The sequence below is a fragment of the Phycodurus eques genome, chromosome 21 (assembly GCF_024500275.1).
Source record: "Phycodurus eques isolate BA_2022a chromosome 21, UOR_Pequ_1.1, whole genome shotgun sequence".
NCBI lineage: Eukaryota > Metazoa > Chordata > Actinopteri > Syngnathiformes > Syngnathidae > Phycodurus > Phycodurus eques.
This window is the reverse complement of record NC_084545.1, coordinates 15,346,121-15,364,451: the sequence shown is the minus strand read 5'-3', so window position 1 is coordinate 15,364,451 and position 18,331 is coordinate 15,346,121. Positions and strand designations below refer to the sequence as shown.

At 42.1% G+C, this 18,331-nt stretch overlaps 1 long non-coding RNA gene across 1 annotated transcript in view; it reads right to left on the bottom strand.

Moving 5' to 3' along the window:
- The window catches only part of LOC133396818 (uncharacterized), a 30,918-nt gene extending 15,206 nt beyond the window's left edge, over window positions 1–15,712 (bottom strand). The window contains exon 1 of the long non-coding RNA XR_009767425.1: window positions 15,630–15,712. This is a non-coding gene — a long non-coding RNA (uncharacterized LOC133396818). The remainder of the gene's footprint in view (window positions 1–15,629) is intronic.
- Window positions 15,713–18,331: the final 2,619 nt, after the last annotated feature.

Here is an 18,331-nt window from a genome sequence, read left to right as displayed (position 1 = left end):
CCTGCCTCTCCACAAGCCTTTTTGACTTATCCCGTCTCTGTTTAATTGAAAAAGCAGCTAGGTTGTGTTGTCTTGGGATTTGTCTCTTTACATTGCAGTTTCCAAACAGGAAAACCAATAGTGGGAATACACCCCTGAATGTAATTAATTTTGTGGGGACAGGGGGTATAGGGAGACTATTATTGCAGGAGGAAGAATTCTAATCAGTTACAGATTCCTTCCTGTTTGCCTTGCGTGACCGTGGCCAATTACCAGTGAACTCAGTGTTACAGTTTCACTTCCTGTGCTACCCAAAGACTGGACTGAGTCTGGTGCTAGAGAGCCCGGCAGGATGGAGGAAGAAAAGGAAGACAATACATGATAGCTGAAGGAGTGACTGTAAAAAGTAAACAAAATGGTTGAGAAAACGGGTAGGAAAAAAGTCAAAGGTGCACGGACAAGAGGACATGTAGCCTATGTCATTTGCCCAGCCAATAAAGAAAATTGCATGTGGTTTACAAAGGAAATGAAAGGATTCCGGACTTGACTTCACTTGCCGGTTGAGCTGCAGAACAAGGCACCGAACTCAAAGTCACAAATGCAATAAAGGTTAACTCAATCATCGCAGCAACGTTAGCGAAAGACACCATTTGGCATTGCTGGGTTCCGCTTAATCAAAATAAAGCACTGGACTAAACAACGGAATGACAATCGCTAAGACATTCCCTGAATTTGCATAAGTCCTTTTTTTTTTTCCAAGCACATAGAAGTAACTCAATATGTCATGGTACTTCCTGGAACATTCTCCATGGTTATTAAGACTGATATTGCTCGTGCTGAAGGCTTATCGAGCCAGTTGTATATTCCATTTTTTTTCAAAGTCATGTTTGTCAGACGCTTGTATATATTTTTCTTTGGCTATTTCCACATTAAATTTGGTGATAGGAAATGACAAATTTGCCACATATATTACAGATAACAGTCCCAAATAACCGAAATGAATTTAAAAAAAAATACCAAATGACTACTCTTAGCCTGATAATGCTCCCAGTTTCTCGTCACTCATTCTCTTTGACCTCCCCGGAGGGGATTAGCCCAATAGTTTTCCCCCGTAATAGTTTTTGGGAATATTACTCCCCAGCCTGGAGGTCTCCCATTATTCACTTTCACTTTTGAGATCATTGTTTAGTTGTAGAATTAGAGGATGGGTGTAGACTGGGAACATGTAACGGGACATTAATTCATTCATTGTAGCGACATTGCAAACATAAATCAAGATGTTTGGGTCAAAGTTTCAGTGCAGCGTTGCGTAGCTGCAAATGTGGGAAATTGTATTGATCGCCAAGATTTATTATTGCCAGTACACAAACAAATGTACTCAGTAAATTGTAATTATTGACCGATTACCTCTGCACATACAATGTACAATGGAGATACTGCAAGAAAATGTACATTTCAGGGAAAACACAATCAACATAAATGTATTCACACATGCAATTTGGAAGCCACGGATCCAACAAACACAAATAATGACTTGGACATCTGCTATACTCTCACCCTTAACTTTTGTAACCTAAATATGTTACTTTCACAATTTGGAAACATCAGTGCATCTTTATGGGTCTGGAAAAGGCTAAATGTTATGATAGTTATTGCTATTTTTATGAACAATAGCATTGGAACACTTGCATTACAGCACACCACCAATAAGTGAAGAAAGTTTCTGGTTCATCACCTCTTTTCAGCTACAACAACGTAAAACTCCTATGGGATGACTTTCACAGACTATTCCCCCTTGGTAAAATGACTTAATATTCTGAGAGATAAAAGGGGGTCTTGCCTAAATCCTAAATAATTGTAATTGATTAAGAGGCGTGATCTAAGACTTTAGTGTACCTTCAGGGACAGAAACTGCCCTTTCTGCCCTACTTTAGTTCTCGCAGGGTCTACATGAACAACACAAAACATATGGCAGGCTCCATTCTATCCGGTGTGTACCGGAGGGTCCAAGTTGCTAAAGTGATCTTGGTAAAACGGGATCCTACACTTGCAGCCGCCTCTTCTACTTCTGCTGCCTGGTATCGTTTCACAAACACAAAGTATTCCTGGAAGAATTGATTCTGTTAGCCAGTACATTGATCACACACATTGCCCGAGGACAGAAGATGGCTTTACAAGCAATAAGATGGGAGACAATTATATTATTTTAGTGAAATAAGACAGAGTACATGCAGTGAGTGCCAATAGTCCAGGCGAGGAGGGCTGGGGTGATGTTTCCGGGGAGGTTGAGACAGCCGGCTCCCTCTGAGGCTGCCTCTGTGTGTTTGTGCTCCATCCTCAAGTGGCACTGTAATCCACTAAACTTTCCTCCACCCGCTTCTCTCAATGCAATCAGGATGCACAGGCTCACCCGTGATTGCGTTCATTTGTAAAAGCATCCAAGCCAAAATTGAACCCCAAGGCTGATAAGCTATAAAGATGCTGATCAGATCGCGACGAAGGAGTCCATACTTGAGGGCACAAGGTGTCAGGGCTGGAGCCAAAAGAGCAATGACTCTGTATGCCTCACTCGGAGCCAGGCGGTCACCGCAGAATACCAACAAGGGAAGAGCAAAAGACAACAAAGTGGAGTTTGATTTTTCATCTCCCTGCATTAGAGGAGGATGGCAGATTAGAAGTTGCTCATGGTAAATTTCAGAAGGTGTCTCAAGACAAGAGAAGGCACACCTCCGCTAAGGCTTAAACATTTGTCACTTTGAAATCAATGAGTCATTTGACTGTGGTAATAGTCTATGAAGATGGGATTTAATTACAACTTGTTATTTTTGAAATATTTCTTTCTCTCGGGATCTTCTGAACTACTGTTTTGATGCCAGTGTTGTGGATTTGTGCCATACAAATTAGACAAGGTACTTTTTATTGTCAATTCTTCAATATGCGTAACACATACAGAAGATTGAAATGATGGTACTCGAGGGCCCGCGGTGCTACAAAAGGCAGTACAAATAGTAACATCAATATAAAAACTAAATAAACTATAGTATAAAACGTATTCATTGAATGTGCAAATATCAAAGGTCAGATGACTGTGTGCAACATAGTCAAGGTCAGAGAACCAAGGCAAATTAGACATTTTATGAAGTACACCCCAATTCTGCAAAAGTGTCTGCTGCGACCCTGAGTCCGGTGTGTGCGTGTGTGTGTGTGATTGTGTGTGCATCTAGATGTTTGCGGGGCGTCAGAGTTCAGAGGTCAGGTGGGCAGAGGACAGAAGAGGAAGAGGGGGCAGAGCTGGCAGAGAGTTCAGATTCCCGACAGCCTGATGAATAAAACTGTCTTTGAGTCGGCTAGTCCTGGACCTCGGACTCCTGAAGAGGCTGTGTGATGGATGGGTGGCTTCCCCCGCTATGCGGAGGGCTTTGTGGGTGAGGCGGGTGCTGTAAATGTCCTGCAGGGAGGGAAGAGAGGTTCCGATGATCTTCTCAGCTGCCCTCAGTATGCGATGGAGATGCCTCAAAGTGAGCAAAGAAGTCATTCAGCTCATTTAACAGGGAGGTGGAGCTGTCGCAGTTCTGTGGTGAGGGTTGATATTCCGTAATGGTCTGAATACCTCGCTACAGACTCCTGGTGTCGCTGAAGCGATGGGCGATCTTCCTGGAGTACTCCTTCTTGGCCTCCCTGATGTCACGGGACAGATTGGCCCTGGCTGTCCTCGGGCCCTCCTCAACCACAGACCTAAAAGCCGCGTTGCGGACGTTCAGTAGTCTGTAGACCTCCCCAGGCAGCCATGGCTTCTGATTGGCACGGACAGTGATGGATTTAGTGGTGGTGACATCATCCATGCACTAGTTGATGTAGGCAATAACAGTCTCTGTGTACTCCTGAAGGTCTGTGATGGAGTTGTAGGTGGCAGGCTGTTTGAACATGGTCCAGTCTGTGGTGGCAAAAGTCTTTAAGTACCTCAAGGGACCCTTCTGGCCACACTCGTACCTGTTGGGAGACTTTAACCAGTGGTCTGAAAAAAGTGCTTCAAATTAACGTACAAACAGCTTTTACAGACGACCCCTCACCGCCTTAGTGCGTTAAATCGAGGTTGCACATTTTGTTTTGAATGGATACGGTTTGCTGGACCTTTTTTTTTTTTTTTTTTTTTTTTTGTATTTCTTGAAAATATTGTTGTATATTTTTATCTCCCAATTTCTCTATGAATACTCAGAATATTTTAACAGGAACCTTATTTGGGTACCTCCGCACCATCGTGCGAATGAGTTGCATAAGTAAATGAACAAACACCATGCCATGAAAATGTAACAAGCTTGGTGAAAGCCCAAGAGTGATCATAGTCAGTGACTCCAAGTTCTTCAACTAGTAAAAATGATTTACTGGAGAGTAAGCCACCGAGGCCAAATCCATTGTGTTCTTTTATTTTATTCTTCACCATTTAATGTGTTCTCTGCTTTACTGTCGTTTCTCACAGCCATGATGCCAAATAACAGCGATATTACGATCAACACTCATAGGTTGCTGTGCTAAAATGCAAAATTAAAAGATAGACAGATGGAGAGAAAGGGGAGGATCTCAGGATGTTATCCCCTCTCCATCCTTGTGGCCCTGGTGCGTTAAATGTCAAAGAGCAGTCAGCGGGAGAGACTGATTCCAGGAGGCGATGTGAATGGGACGATTGAAGACATCCTGTGATTGACAGCGCTTCCTTTTCTGCTCTGCCCTCAGGGTGATTGACAATGTGGTTCATCTCACATTTTGTGACTGAGCTAATCCAGTAAATTCCTACCAGACGCAGTGGCAACTCAGCAGAGACTTGCCACTCCTTTCCAAGGTGGAGTTTTTATTTCATCTCCTCTTCTCCAAAATAAATGTTTTTGCATCTGCACTGCTGATAACAAACGGGGGGTGGGGTGGGGTGGGGGGAACTGGGGGGGGGGGGGGGCAATATAATTAATTGTGAGTATATAATTAAAAGAATTTTGAAAAGTGCTAGTTTTCTATGAATTAAAATGTAGACTAATTACATGTGGGAATTAACCTGCTGTTGTGCTCGTGATTAACATTGTCATAGGTTACTGTCTCAATATGGTGCAGGTTGCAAATGGGATCACCTCAATTGAACGATTGATCTCCTGCCAAATTCTGTAATTAATTGACTCAACAGTGACAGCCAACTATCTCAAACGTCCCCCCCATATGCCTACAAGGTGAGAAGCTCATCCTCTCGACCTTGCACCTGTATTTTGATATGAGAATATCCCAGACATTACATCCACTGCAGCTGTGTTATCAAAGAGAAATCCACACGCACACAGATGCGAAAAAGAGAAAATGTGAACACTGAAGGCATCCTTTCCTCCCTGAGTGTCTGTTCTGCTCGAGTATTGCAGCTGCTGGAGGCTCACTGCAATTTGTATGGAAGTTTAACACACGTGCCCCACATCAACGATGCTGCCGTGTATTGGGTGTGAGAAGTGTTTGACACTTTCATTAATCATTATTCCTAAATGATCACTCTGTGAGGCTATGCATTTAAGCGTGATTAATTGCCAAGCGAACCCAATCACGCGACGAATTACCTGCCTAACCTTTTGCAGGGAAACCCAGTGTGGTTAACTGTGTCAAGGAAAATTAAGAGGTCACAATAATGAGAATCAATCAAAGCCTCCATTTAAAAACACTCATGGTAATTGGCAAGTGTATTCGGAGACCTTAGCAAAAACTATTTAAAGCCACAGTCAGGAATCATTTTTAGGGCTCCCACTACAGTTATGAAGTGGAATTCTGAAGCCACTCTGGTCAATATAAATCCACACCACTGAATGACAATTTGCCATCAAACCAGTCAAGGTGAAGTGAGTTAAATATTTGACATACATTGTGTCACTGTCTAATGAAAAGCAAGCATCTTCAAATATTTAACCAAAAACACCAACAATTGTGTTTTGGCTACAACAACAAAAACAACATTTGGAGATACTCTACATGCTTGTTTTATGACTTATAAAGACACTCTGCATTAGAGTGCTAAATCGTTTACATTATTCATGAGTTTGTAGAACAAATAATAAAACGCCTACTTGTGGATGTTTGTTGACTTTACAATGTCTGTTCTGTTAACATGCTATTTATTCATATGTATATACGGTGGAACCTCGATCGAACGGACTAATAGAGCGAGGGGTCGTCCAATATAGCCAAATGTCCGTTACATTGAAGCACTTTTTTTTTTAGGTCACATGCACCCATAATACTGTACAGTACAACATTATTGTTTTGTAGGTCTTTTCCGTGGCCAAAAACGGCCAATACAGGACAAAATTATTGTAAATATAAAAAAAGCTTGAAAATCTTTGAAAGTTTCCCCATTTTATCCAAACTTACCACACCTGTGTGCTTGGTCATGGTGACATTGTTGATGTACACTATGCATCATAGGCGAGTCGCTCTCATGAGCCACGAGGAATTAGTTTGCTTACTAGTTCCAAATCCTTTGCCAAAAGCGAACGGCTTGATAAAAAAAATGTTACTGTATAAAAAAAATAGCATGTTCCAGACTCCAGAGACTTTTGTATTCCTCACAGTTAACACTGCCGCCATGCCTCTCTCTCTCTCTCTCTCTCTCTCTCTTTCTGTGCGCTGCACTCTATGGCACAATAGACAATCGGTATAACCATCGCCACATCGATGCCCTACATTCAACATGGCCGCCACGTAGGCTCATCTTTTGGATTTGGATCTACATCAGTCCCATTGGAAATACATCAGTCCCATTCTCTGCCTGCATTGCACCACAGCGGCAGTAAACAACAGCGGCCAATTCTGGAACTGACAGACTTTGTCAACGGCAGTTTAAGTGACAAATGGAAACTATTTTGGGACACACTGTTCAGTCCCAAAGGTCTGTTTTATCTGATATCACTTATATTGGGGTCTGTTTTATCGCGGTTCCACTGTATGTATCTTGTTAGTCACTTCACTGCTGATGGATAACAGTGAATCTTCCATTTTCAACCACTTATATATAGACTATTTATTGATACACGTAGTTTTCAATTACATACAATGCTTCTGACTATTGCTGTTGTTCATATCTATTTCTATATACTGTGTACAGTATTTGTTTATTCAAGTATAATTTTAAATGTAGATCTGCAAATACAGTCTTGTGTTTGTTATTCTTGTACAGTTGACACAAACTGTGCTTATTCTGCTCATTATCATTGCCTGTTGTAAATATGGAGATACAGTAAATATTCTGGGATTTGTTTTATTCTTTTGATCTGCAAAACTGCAATCCATAGCAAGACTAATGAAGACTCCTTGTGGTCTGTTCTTATCTCAGGATACCCTTATCTTATTATTTAAATTCTCCTACGTCATGACCTTCATTTCCTAACTTCCATACAAGAACAAAATCTACAATAGCAATACATATCACATTAGCATGTCCAGGAGGAGGAAAACACACACAAATGAACTCTCATAATTGCACGATTTTTATGCACAATTCAAATTCAAATAATTGCTCCTTGATATAGCAGTACATCTGTCATGCTTATGCTTCTTTTTTTTTTTTTTTTTAAATAATTAAAAAAAGAAATAGAAACATACTAATGAGATAACTTCAGGGCTTTGCCGCTCCACTGACTATCATATTAATGTATTCCCATGTGAATTATACGCATCATCAAACACCTACTTTCCCTTCCATATTTTCTGTGAAGATGAGGGCTGGACACCGGGGTCTACCTTGCCCTCTGCAAAAATGAAGGGCATTCTTCATTATTATACCTCCTTGTGATTACTTGTTAATAGCCCTACACTAAAATGTCCCCCCCTTCCAAATTGACAACATTATTGTGAATTTTGTTTTTTATGAGAATGACATTGTTTCGGTCACTAAGTCATTAAGATGAGGATATGATCTATTCATACTTGCTTCCTCTTTGTTAGAAAAAAGTTGAATGTATTTTGAAGACCTGTTTCTTTTATTGTATTAAATATATAATTTTTTTGGTCAGATTACTTCGATATCAAGATGAACTGTAGCGTAACCTCTTCATTCTTGTGCTCTGTCTGTTTGCGGCCTGAAGCTCTGCCAGTGTAGTCTGTGCCTGTGACCTTTGTCCACCTTCTTAAACCTGTCTTCGTTCCCATGCCCTCCATTTATTCATTCATTCATTCTTGTCATCCCCGCCCCCTTTTTCTCATCACCAAAAACAGCCAGCCATCACAGTGCTTTTCTCACACTGCCTGATAGCCTCAACTTTGTCATTAGTGCAAATTAGAAATGGGAGACTAAACTCAAATTTAATCCATTGGTTTTCTATACCACTTTTCCTCGTTAGGGTCTTGGGTGAGCTGGCATCCCAGCTAACTTTGGTGACAAGCCGGGTACACAATGGACCGGTCACCAGATTTGTCACTGAGCTGTGCCCTGCAGTACTATTGTTGCTCGGCTGGCGCTTTGTGCCCCTCTCGCCCTCTCTCACTCTCCCTTCCCCTCTCTCTTCGCAGTAATCAGCACCTCCTCAGCCGCGCACCTGTCACCGATCAGCCTTCATTGCCCCCTGCATTAAAGCCTGCCAGATGCCGAAAATCCTCGCCAGAGTATTAGCGTTCTCCTGCGGTACAACGGCTCTCAAACTTGCACGTCAGCTACATCATTCTTAGGTATCCTTCTGACCTCCGTGTTCTTCCTTCTCCTCAGTGTTCCTTCCGTGTTCTCCGCCGTGCTGACTTCCTCCGCCACGCCCCCAAGCCATTCAACTGCTCACGCCACCGCCTACCCCACGTTTCCCGTCTCGACGACCTGCCAATACGCCCCAAGGATCCACCTTCATATCCTCCTCAATACACCTTTCACCACAAACTTCTCATTCTACATTTGAACAAATCCAAAGTCAACAGATTGTGTTTGGCATAATAGTTTTAACAAATACAGTAAGCGGGAGGTGGTTATCGATCATTGACTACCAGGTGCTGATTCAAAATAGGATTGATTGCCTTGCTGTGCTCTTGGGGTAATTTTTGCAGGCCGGGCCACTCCTGTGAAGGTTCACCATTGTTCCATGGTTTCTCCATTTGGGGATAATGCCTCTTCCCGTGGTTTGCTGGAGTCCTAAAGCTTTAGAATAGTTTTATCCTAAATAACAGCATCTTTGATTGGCAGTTACATCAGCAGTGGTGCGACACTGTGGAACGGCAATATGAAATACGAATCGCAGCAACACCAGTGGCAAACCGTCAACCCCTCATAAAAACTAGTGGCTGAACCCCGCACAATACACAACACGTTAGTCGGTTTTAGCCATGTTGCTCGGTGTGCCTTACAGGAGCCAAATAAAGGCTCCGAAAAGTTTAGTGCAATGAGGCTTGCAGTTAAGGTGTGACTGAAATGTTGGTATGAATATTTTGAATAGATTATGCCCACAGCGGTTGGAGAGCAACGCAGGCAATATGTGATTGATCATATCCCACAGGGGTGACAGGCGGTGTGACATTTACACACAGCAAACAGCGTTGGCTCTACTAAACTAAGCTCCCACAACCTATGTATGTAAGATTGCAAAGTCTTTCATTTTTAGCATGTGCATGCTAAACCTGGCTGATAAACGATTTCCCTAGCAGCACTTTTGTCCATATTTTATCACTGCAGACAATGCTCTGTAGCATTGCCAGGCATTGTGCGTATCCGTTATTTTTTTGTGTTCGGGGGGGCTCAAACCTCCCAAAAGTTTACTACCATAATTAATTTCTGCCTGACTGATCAGCAGCTTCATCAAAGGAAACAAAGATAGCACCTACAATAGATATTTGCTGAAACCTATGCAGTATGTTGAAGGGCAGTCTACTGTCCCGAGAAACACACATTTCTATTCCTCTATCTCTCACATACACACATGAATGCATGTATTGACTGCTTCCGCGCTTCCTCACGCTAACATTAACCAGAAACTTTTTCAGCATGCCCCGGGTGACTTCTTAGCCCGCTCTGAATGGTGAGTTCCTTTGCGGTCACTCTTGAAAGGAATCATGAATGTGTGACCTCTGACCATCGCTTTAAACCATTAGCCAGTCAACAGTCAACTGATGGTTTCTATATTGCCATCCCCATAGGAAATTTGCTTCTATATCGAGTAAATTACTGAAAATCTTAATTGAAATAATATCATTTTACTCAAATATAGTCTATCTTCAAATGGCCCCAGTTTTTTTTAAATACAGTGGAACCTAGAATGGACTAATAGGGGTCAGCGGGGGTTTGGAGGGACAGCCGATTGTCTGTTACATTGAATAACTTTTTTTTTTGGCCATATGCACCCATATGCACTCTGCATCTTTTTGCACAATTGTTTTTTTTTGTCAATGTCTTTATGTCTCCAAAGTGTTCTGTAAATTGACTGTCTGTTGTACTAGAGCGGCTCCAACTACCGGAGACAAATTCCTTGTGTGTTTTGGACATACTTGGCAAATAAAGATGATTCTGATTCTGATTCTGATAATACTGTTCAGTAAAAAAATGTTTTGTAGGTTTTTTCGTGGCCTAAAATGCCCAGTGATGTACAAAGTTATGGAAAATAAAAATTTTAAAAAAGCTTAAATGTTTGAAAGTTTCACATTTTATCCAATCTGACCACGCCGGATTCATGGTGACATTGTTGACGTACAGTACTTATCATATGCGAGTCCCTTTCATGAGCTGCGAGGAATTCGTGTTTTATCCGATATCCGTTATATCGGGGTCCGTTTTATCAAGGTTTCACTGTATATATTTCCAAGTGCTTTGTATTGACAAAACAATACATACATCTGGAAATAGTTTCAGAGCTATTATATACTTGTAGAAAAATATTCAGATGGCAACACAATATTGTAATTAACTTGGCAATACATACAATGAGCATAGGGGATTTTAGCTCTCCCCATGTAAAATATTTATCAAATATAGGGAAATTCGTGTCTTAAAATTTCAGTTTCAGATTACATTTAATTGCATAACACACACGTGTCCACAGTATACATTGTCAGAAAAAAAAGCTCTGTTAAATATTTAAAAAGGCTCAGTGTTCATTATTGTGGTTGTAGTTTGACATGGTTTCGAACAGAGTGGTGTTATCATTGTTTTGATTGCCTTATTCAGTTGGATGATAGAGGCAGAAAAGTACAAGTGCAGTCAAAGGAAAAACATTAAATTAATTGCTTTATTGGACTGAATCAAAACGGAGTACTATTAAACTCAAAAGTTTGGGAATTGCTTTTGGCTTGGATCTCTTTAGATTGCAGGTCTATTCATTCCATAAATATGGCCCTCGGGCATAGTGTCCATTTCGACACTTTGTGATTTTATTTCCGCACTACACGTCAGGAAAAGCAAACAACAAAGAGCACAAAGGACGCTCACACAAAAACTCTGCTAGAAAGTTAGGCAGTGGACAATATGCAAAGAGGAGTGTGAATGTACGTTGGTGTGTGCTTGCGTGAGTGGCTGTATGCCATATGTTCTAGAGTTGTCATAATGTGCATTCTAGGTGTGTATGTGAGAAGTGTCTTGGGATGATACCCGCAGCCCTGCCTCACTGCGCTGTGTGTAAATCATGTGTACAAGCTGTTTCCAATAAACTGTTAAATTTGATAAAGAGGTCTAGTTTTATATTACAAAGCCCGCAGGGCACTCGGACTTGTGCGATCATGAATACATTTTGCCGCATAATAACGCTCTGACTCCAATCGCCGCCACAGGAAAAATTGCTGCCCTCCTGGAAATCAAGTTGTGAAGCAGGCTGACACCTGTGTAAAAGGACAGGTGATGGGATTATAACATATTTATGCTTTCTGAGTTAGTGTTAAGCGACTTTTACAAGTAAGAGTGAGTAACACAAAGGACTGCAGGGCAAGGGTGGTGGTGCCATAGGTGGACAAATAACCCTTTTTTTTACCCATGAGGGAAACACTGCAGAGACATTTCAGTTTATAACATACTATTAAGTTATGTGCGATACTACTCGTGATCAAACGTTCACTAACTGGCCACAACATGAGGTACGCAATGTAATGCGATTCAATGCAATCGCTATGTGAACCAGTCTGCCCCTAACAAAGGCAATAATGCTCTGTTCTGATCGACGCTGTCAGCGAGGTATTAATTCAGCACCATGTTTGTTACCTCAGCAGAGGGCAAGACGTGGGATATATGTTGATCAATGTTAGCGCAAAAAGTGGTGATCCATTGCATTTGGTGGACTGACACCTATTTAAGCCACTCTCGCAAGGAATATTCTAATCCAGTTTGTAACAGTCTTATTGTAATATTGTTTATGAACCAGAGAGTTGCCCACTATCCAATAGACTAACAAACCAATCACAAAACAATACTCTGTAATTTGAGAGAATTGTTTGACAATTTTATTTTTGTTGAATTCTTTTTTTTTTATGTTAGCCCATTTTTTTCCAAACCTGTTCAAATTAATTTTGAATTTTAATATTTTGTCCATCTCACATAGCTTAAAGGTGTAATTTGCAGTGAAAAATCAAACAAACAAACAAACAACGCTTTTCGTCATTTGCGTTAAAACTGTCTCTATGACCCGACAGTAGAATATTATTCAAAGGATCTTTTGAAAAATCACCCCGCTCTAGCCCCACCTAATGCCTCTAATTTAATTAGGGACTGAACAGCAACCGCTGCAAGGTCCGTATTGTTATTTTTAAATATTTTCAAACTGAGCATGGCGGGACAAGAATAGTTCATCATAAAGTGTGACAGGAGGCATGACTGACACATGCCCATATGCACAGAGGCCCACAGGGACATACCGCAGCGTCTTGCAGAGTAGACTACGATAGTTTCTTGGTCGGATTATTTAACTCCAGTTCACAACAAAAGTTAAAAAGGAATTGGACAGGTTTGTACTTCAAATCAAGGGTAAAGATATATAATGGTGGTGTGTGTCCTATATGCGGAGGGTTGCATGACTGAGCTTGGAAAACCTCCTTGTAGGTCACGCCACCGTTTTCACTGAGCCGTCAGGGAACTTGATCACCTCTCTTATATATTTAATTGATTGTACATTCCAAAAAGTACAACATCAAACTAACATTTCATGTAATGTTGCGTGCTCACGGCCAACCCAGAGGCGTACTTTGAGGTGGCCGCAAGCGAGCGGGATGTAGCGGTCTCTTCCCCGAGGCCATTTCCGGCGAGCCGTCGACGAGCTCGTGGCTGACCGAGGCACACTGATGTGACCAGGCGAGCACAACGAACAGGTTTCACACACGCAAGAAACACCTCTTGGTACAATGTAGTAATTACAACTATATCACAGACATGCCATTAAGCAGATGGCACCCAGCAACCCCAATCTCGTGCTGCTCCGCATACCTGCCTCGACTGCCCCGCTGAGCCCAGTCTGCGTACACAAGACATCTAAGGAAAGCCTGGTCCACTTATCAAAGGAGAAGCACGGGAGACTTCGCTTCTCACACGGACGCTAAATTCATTACCAGCCAGTCCGAAGGAGCTCATCAAAGCTGAGACACGGACAGCTGGTTTCTCACTCGGACGCTAACTTAATTAACTTTCACCCCCAGCCAGCCTGAAGCGGATCACCAACCAAGACTTCATTTTTTTGGGACACTGGCTTGGTGACCAAGAACCTGAGAAACCCGCTGATCAGTGGTTCTCCATGAAGCCACAGGCCCATTTGTTCCTTTTTGGTCTGGGACAATGAATGGAGCACGAGCGACACCCACAGGCAGTGGAAAGCTACTGCAACTCCAACTCCATTCCGAATTTGAATGAGGTCTGATATTTTAAGAACTTTGCATGAACGTTCCCAGTGTTACCGTCACAACAGCGCCACTAGTGATTGTATTTCTGCATATTTGAATGTCTGATGCCAAACCTGTTTGTCAACTGAAGACAAGAGACGTTTCACCCCACACAACACAAATGCCACATTGCAAATAATTACAGTGTTCTCAACAATTGTAACATTCATTACAGGGATTGAAGAGGATGTGTGCATGACGGTACAAAGCTGGAAACTGGTCTCATTATTTGAAATCCAATCCAATAATTCATATTTTATCTCGCTGGTTGTAAACCATAAAATAATCCTTTGATGGAAAAGTAACATTAAGAGGCGGTCTATCTTCCCTTTTGGCTCAGCCAGGAAGTCCCCACCTCTCACCACGAGGTGGCGAGGACACATCGGACCCTTCCCCGCCGCAGGGCACCCTGCCGTTGGCCTGAGCTACCCTTGCGGGTGCCTGGGCAGCCCACAGAGGCAAGCTCCGTTGGGAAGGAAGCGGGCGGCACACTTGCGCTCCGAGCCTCTTGCGAACAGCGACACCCGGGCTCCGGCCGCCCTGCCTTGGAACTCTTTTTCTTGTTTTATTCCTTTTTTTCCTTCCTCCTTTCCCCACCAAATCCACCTGTTCCCCGTGCGGACCGGACCGGCCAAACATTCGGGAGATCGACCAGCCGGCCTAAATTGTGTCCCATGCAACCTAAGTCCAATTTGCGGTCTACTAAAGTGATGCATATTTGGGTTTAAATGAACGAGAACAGGAACCCCCAGCTCCATGCATTGTCACCGCACTCTCTCTCCTCCCTCACAGCCTCCTTCTGCCAATGTTTGTCCGTCCTTTTTTTTTGCTTTTCCCTGCATTGCCCCCCCTGTAAATTCCCCTGTAAGATCTCATTCAATTTTCGATAACATTTATAAAATTCATTTGTGCATGTTTGGGTTCAACACAAGACCTCCGATTATCGAGAACTCTTCTCCAGTTCCTGTAGCAAGCTTCATATTACGGGACATTGAGGTTTTAAGTCCCTTTGTCCTGATCGTTTTATACATCTTAAAAGAGACGTGGTGCCCCTTTTCGAAATAAGATAATTTGATTTTCACGCTGAAACTTAAAATCACCTTAAACCGGAAGTAACGCAGGCGTCGCTTCTGGCTTATTCTTGACTCCTAAATGAATTACGTTTTTACCCAAACCAATATACGCTACAACTAAAATAATATATTTGTGAAAATGTGTCCCTTTACGTCACATCTGACATGATTGACACTGCTCTTGTATTGGATCTCATGACCTAATATATGTATATACCTAATATACATAATCAAGATTAGCTATTGACCTTCAAATTATTTCATCCATTTTCTGTAGCCTTCCGCTTCGCCTCAATCAGGTCAGTGAGCTGGAGCCGATCCCGTCTGACTTTGAGGCAGAGGCTTGGTCTTCCGTGGACTGGTCGCCAGTCAATCACAGGGTAGACAAACCATTCACGCTGTCATTCACACATGGACAATTCGGAGTCTTCAAATAACCTTTCAGGTATGTTTCTGAATGTGGGAGGAATACGGATGACCTGGCAGAAACCCACGCAAACACGAAAAGAACATGCGCACGTCACACAGGAAGCCGAGAGCTGAGATTTTAACCCCAACATTTTCAAACTGTGAGGCAGATGTACTAACCACTATGACACCGTGCGTACACTCCTAAAAACTATGATATACAGTATAAAGGCTTAAGCTCTCTAATTTGAAACTGGAAAAACATCAACAGACTGCAAAACCCCCAAAGATTATAAAATAAAATCGTCCCAGGATAGGTAAAGTCATTACCACGTTAGCAGCCGTGTTACTCGATATCCCCCGTCCCACCAGTCCGGCCCGTATCTCTCGTCTCCGTACAGTATCTAGGTTGCTGCAAACGCAGGCAGGTGATGAATGTTCAGTAATTGTAAGAGTTCACTGGTACAAAGATTCAAATCCATGACAGCGAGAAATGGAAGAGCGCCCCGGGGGAAATTTCAGGCTGTGAGGAAGTGCATCCAACCTGTCTAAATAACAGATCACACCCCAACCTGGTCACTTGCTCAGAACATGTGCACGGATATTAGAAATGTGCCTTTTTCGTTCTTTTTTTGCAAATGAGAACATCTCTCTGCCGTCTAACAAATCTGCAAACAAAACATGTGGGAGAAAGTGTGATTCATTTCAATTTGACTCAATAAATACATGTACAGTATGCATAATGATGAGTCGACCCTTTTAGCACCTTAATAATACAAGTAGCTATATTTATTTTATTAGTTTTAGGAGTTACGGTGATTTGAAATACACATGCGCCGCGGTGTCACTAATGACCCCTTTCGTTTTAAAAGGTTTAAACATCTCGAGAATGGAAAGGACAAAGGAAAAGTTTGCAATGGTCACTGTAATGGCTTAAATGCTGAGTTTGATATTTGTGTAAGCATGTGCATCACAATAGAACGAAAAACACGTGACATGAGTTCTATGAGGGTTTGCAACTCTCAAATAACCAATGTGCATCTTTTTTCTTAATTTTGTTTTTGGACAGCGACATCCATGTCTGTATTCCTAATTGCGTCCTCTTGTTGAGTGTAAAAACTAAACTAATAGTAAGCTAATTCAACTCTAATCCTATTCATTTGAACCAAAAGTAATCATCTGTACCTTATTCAGACACGCAATTTTAAAACCGCATCCCTTGAGGGGCGAAACAAACATTCCACTCATTACAAGTGCATGAAGGATTTAGCCGACGCCTCTGATTCTGACGGCTACGACTCACAGAAAAAAGCGCTTTTAAATCAGTAATTAGAGATGTTTGGCAAAGAAATCAGTCAGCAGCGGAGTTCAATTTGCTTGTTTGTTTACATACTGTACTGTATTTGCGTATCTTATGGACAGCTTGCAAAAGTACACATTTTCTTTCGCATAAATATGTATGTTCCCCTGATTTTTAAGAATGTGACTTATCCAGCATCGAGTTTTAGGTTGTATTTTGGCAGCCTACAATCTGTAATCTGCAATTTGGATGCTCTGAGCAGATTAGAGTCTTCGATATTGATGTTTATTGAGCTGTCCAAATTCCTCTTGGAAACAGGCATTTCTCTTTATTCTTAACATTCAAAATGGACCTTATAAACTCGGCAAGGTGTGCTGCATAACTGGCATGGCTTTACTTTTCAGGCACAATGCAAAAATTGCCAGGGTGCCCCCCCCCCCCCCCCAAAACAAACAAACAAACAAACAAACACTTTCTTTTGATGGATCCGGTTTATATTAAAAAAAACAACCAAAAGAAACCATTGTATTTTTGAATGGCAAAAACAATACAAGCAAAAAAAAACAAAAAAACAACAGCAACAATAGCTGCACGTTTTGATTATTGTAGTCCATAAAACCATAATTGTTACGTTATGTCACAATTTTACACAAAGTGTAAATATACCAGAGTCAAAATCTGGTACAGCAAAACGGCAAGGGATGTCTGCATTAGTGAAAATGGGCCTCATCAAGGGCTGCTCTATCCAAAGAACAACAAATGAACACTCTGTTGACTTCCTCTCAAGTTAAGCTTTAGAAAAAACAGACCGGACAAGCGGTCTTAGCTGAACAACCATCGCGCGCTTGTGTTATTGATTACACAATCACAAAGCAAAGATGTAACAAGTGGAGAAAACAAGGCAAACAAATGAGGGTGAGGACAGACAGAAGGGTGCAAATAAGATAAACAAAGAAAACAGAGAGGTAGATGTTTCCTCAGGAGTATGATGAAAAGACATTGGTTCCTTTCTTTTCCACGGCTGAAACTACATTCTGCTTTAGTTAAAGTCCTCAGTTGTATCTCAGCATCCTGTACTCTTGGTAGTACCCCCCCCCCCCCCCCCCCCCCCGCCCCCCACTTCCTCCATCCCCAAAGGTCCAGGGAATTACAGTGTCTGCCTCCCCTGTCGCTATATTTAGGCCATTTAAGGTTGTGCGGTTTTAAAAGGGGAAAGTCAAAAGATGCCATTCTTTATGAATGTCTGCGGATATGAACGGGACCGCCGCTTCTCTGCTCTCACCGCACGCCCTCGGGAGTTCACCTTTTCAAATATAACGAATGCCTCAATTAAAATCCCTTTCACACACCAAGCTTATTTTTGACAACAATTGTCCGCCTTGTCCCTGAAGTTCACCGCGTCTGTTTCTCCTACTTTCCTCTGAAGAGGGGTGATACACATGGAGGGTAGACTCAGCTCACGTGCAAAGAGATGTAAAAGGAGAGTCAACAAAGAGACAGAAAGGGACTCTGAGGAGAGGGAGCGTAGAGTAAATATGTGAAGCGGGAAGTTCGAAGGATTGACACAGGGCCGAGAGTGATCTGAGCCAGCAGATGGCAGGATAAGAACAGTTATACGGTCACTTCCTGCACACGCAGAAAAAAAGCCTTTTTTCCCCTCACAAAATGCAGTTCAATGCAATAGAAAAGTACAAGCACCCTTTCGTGTCCAATTAAAAACAGGACCGTTATA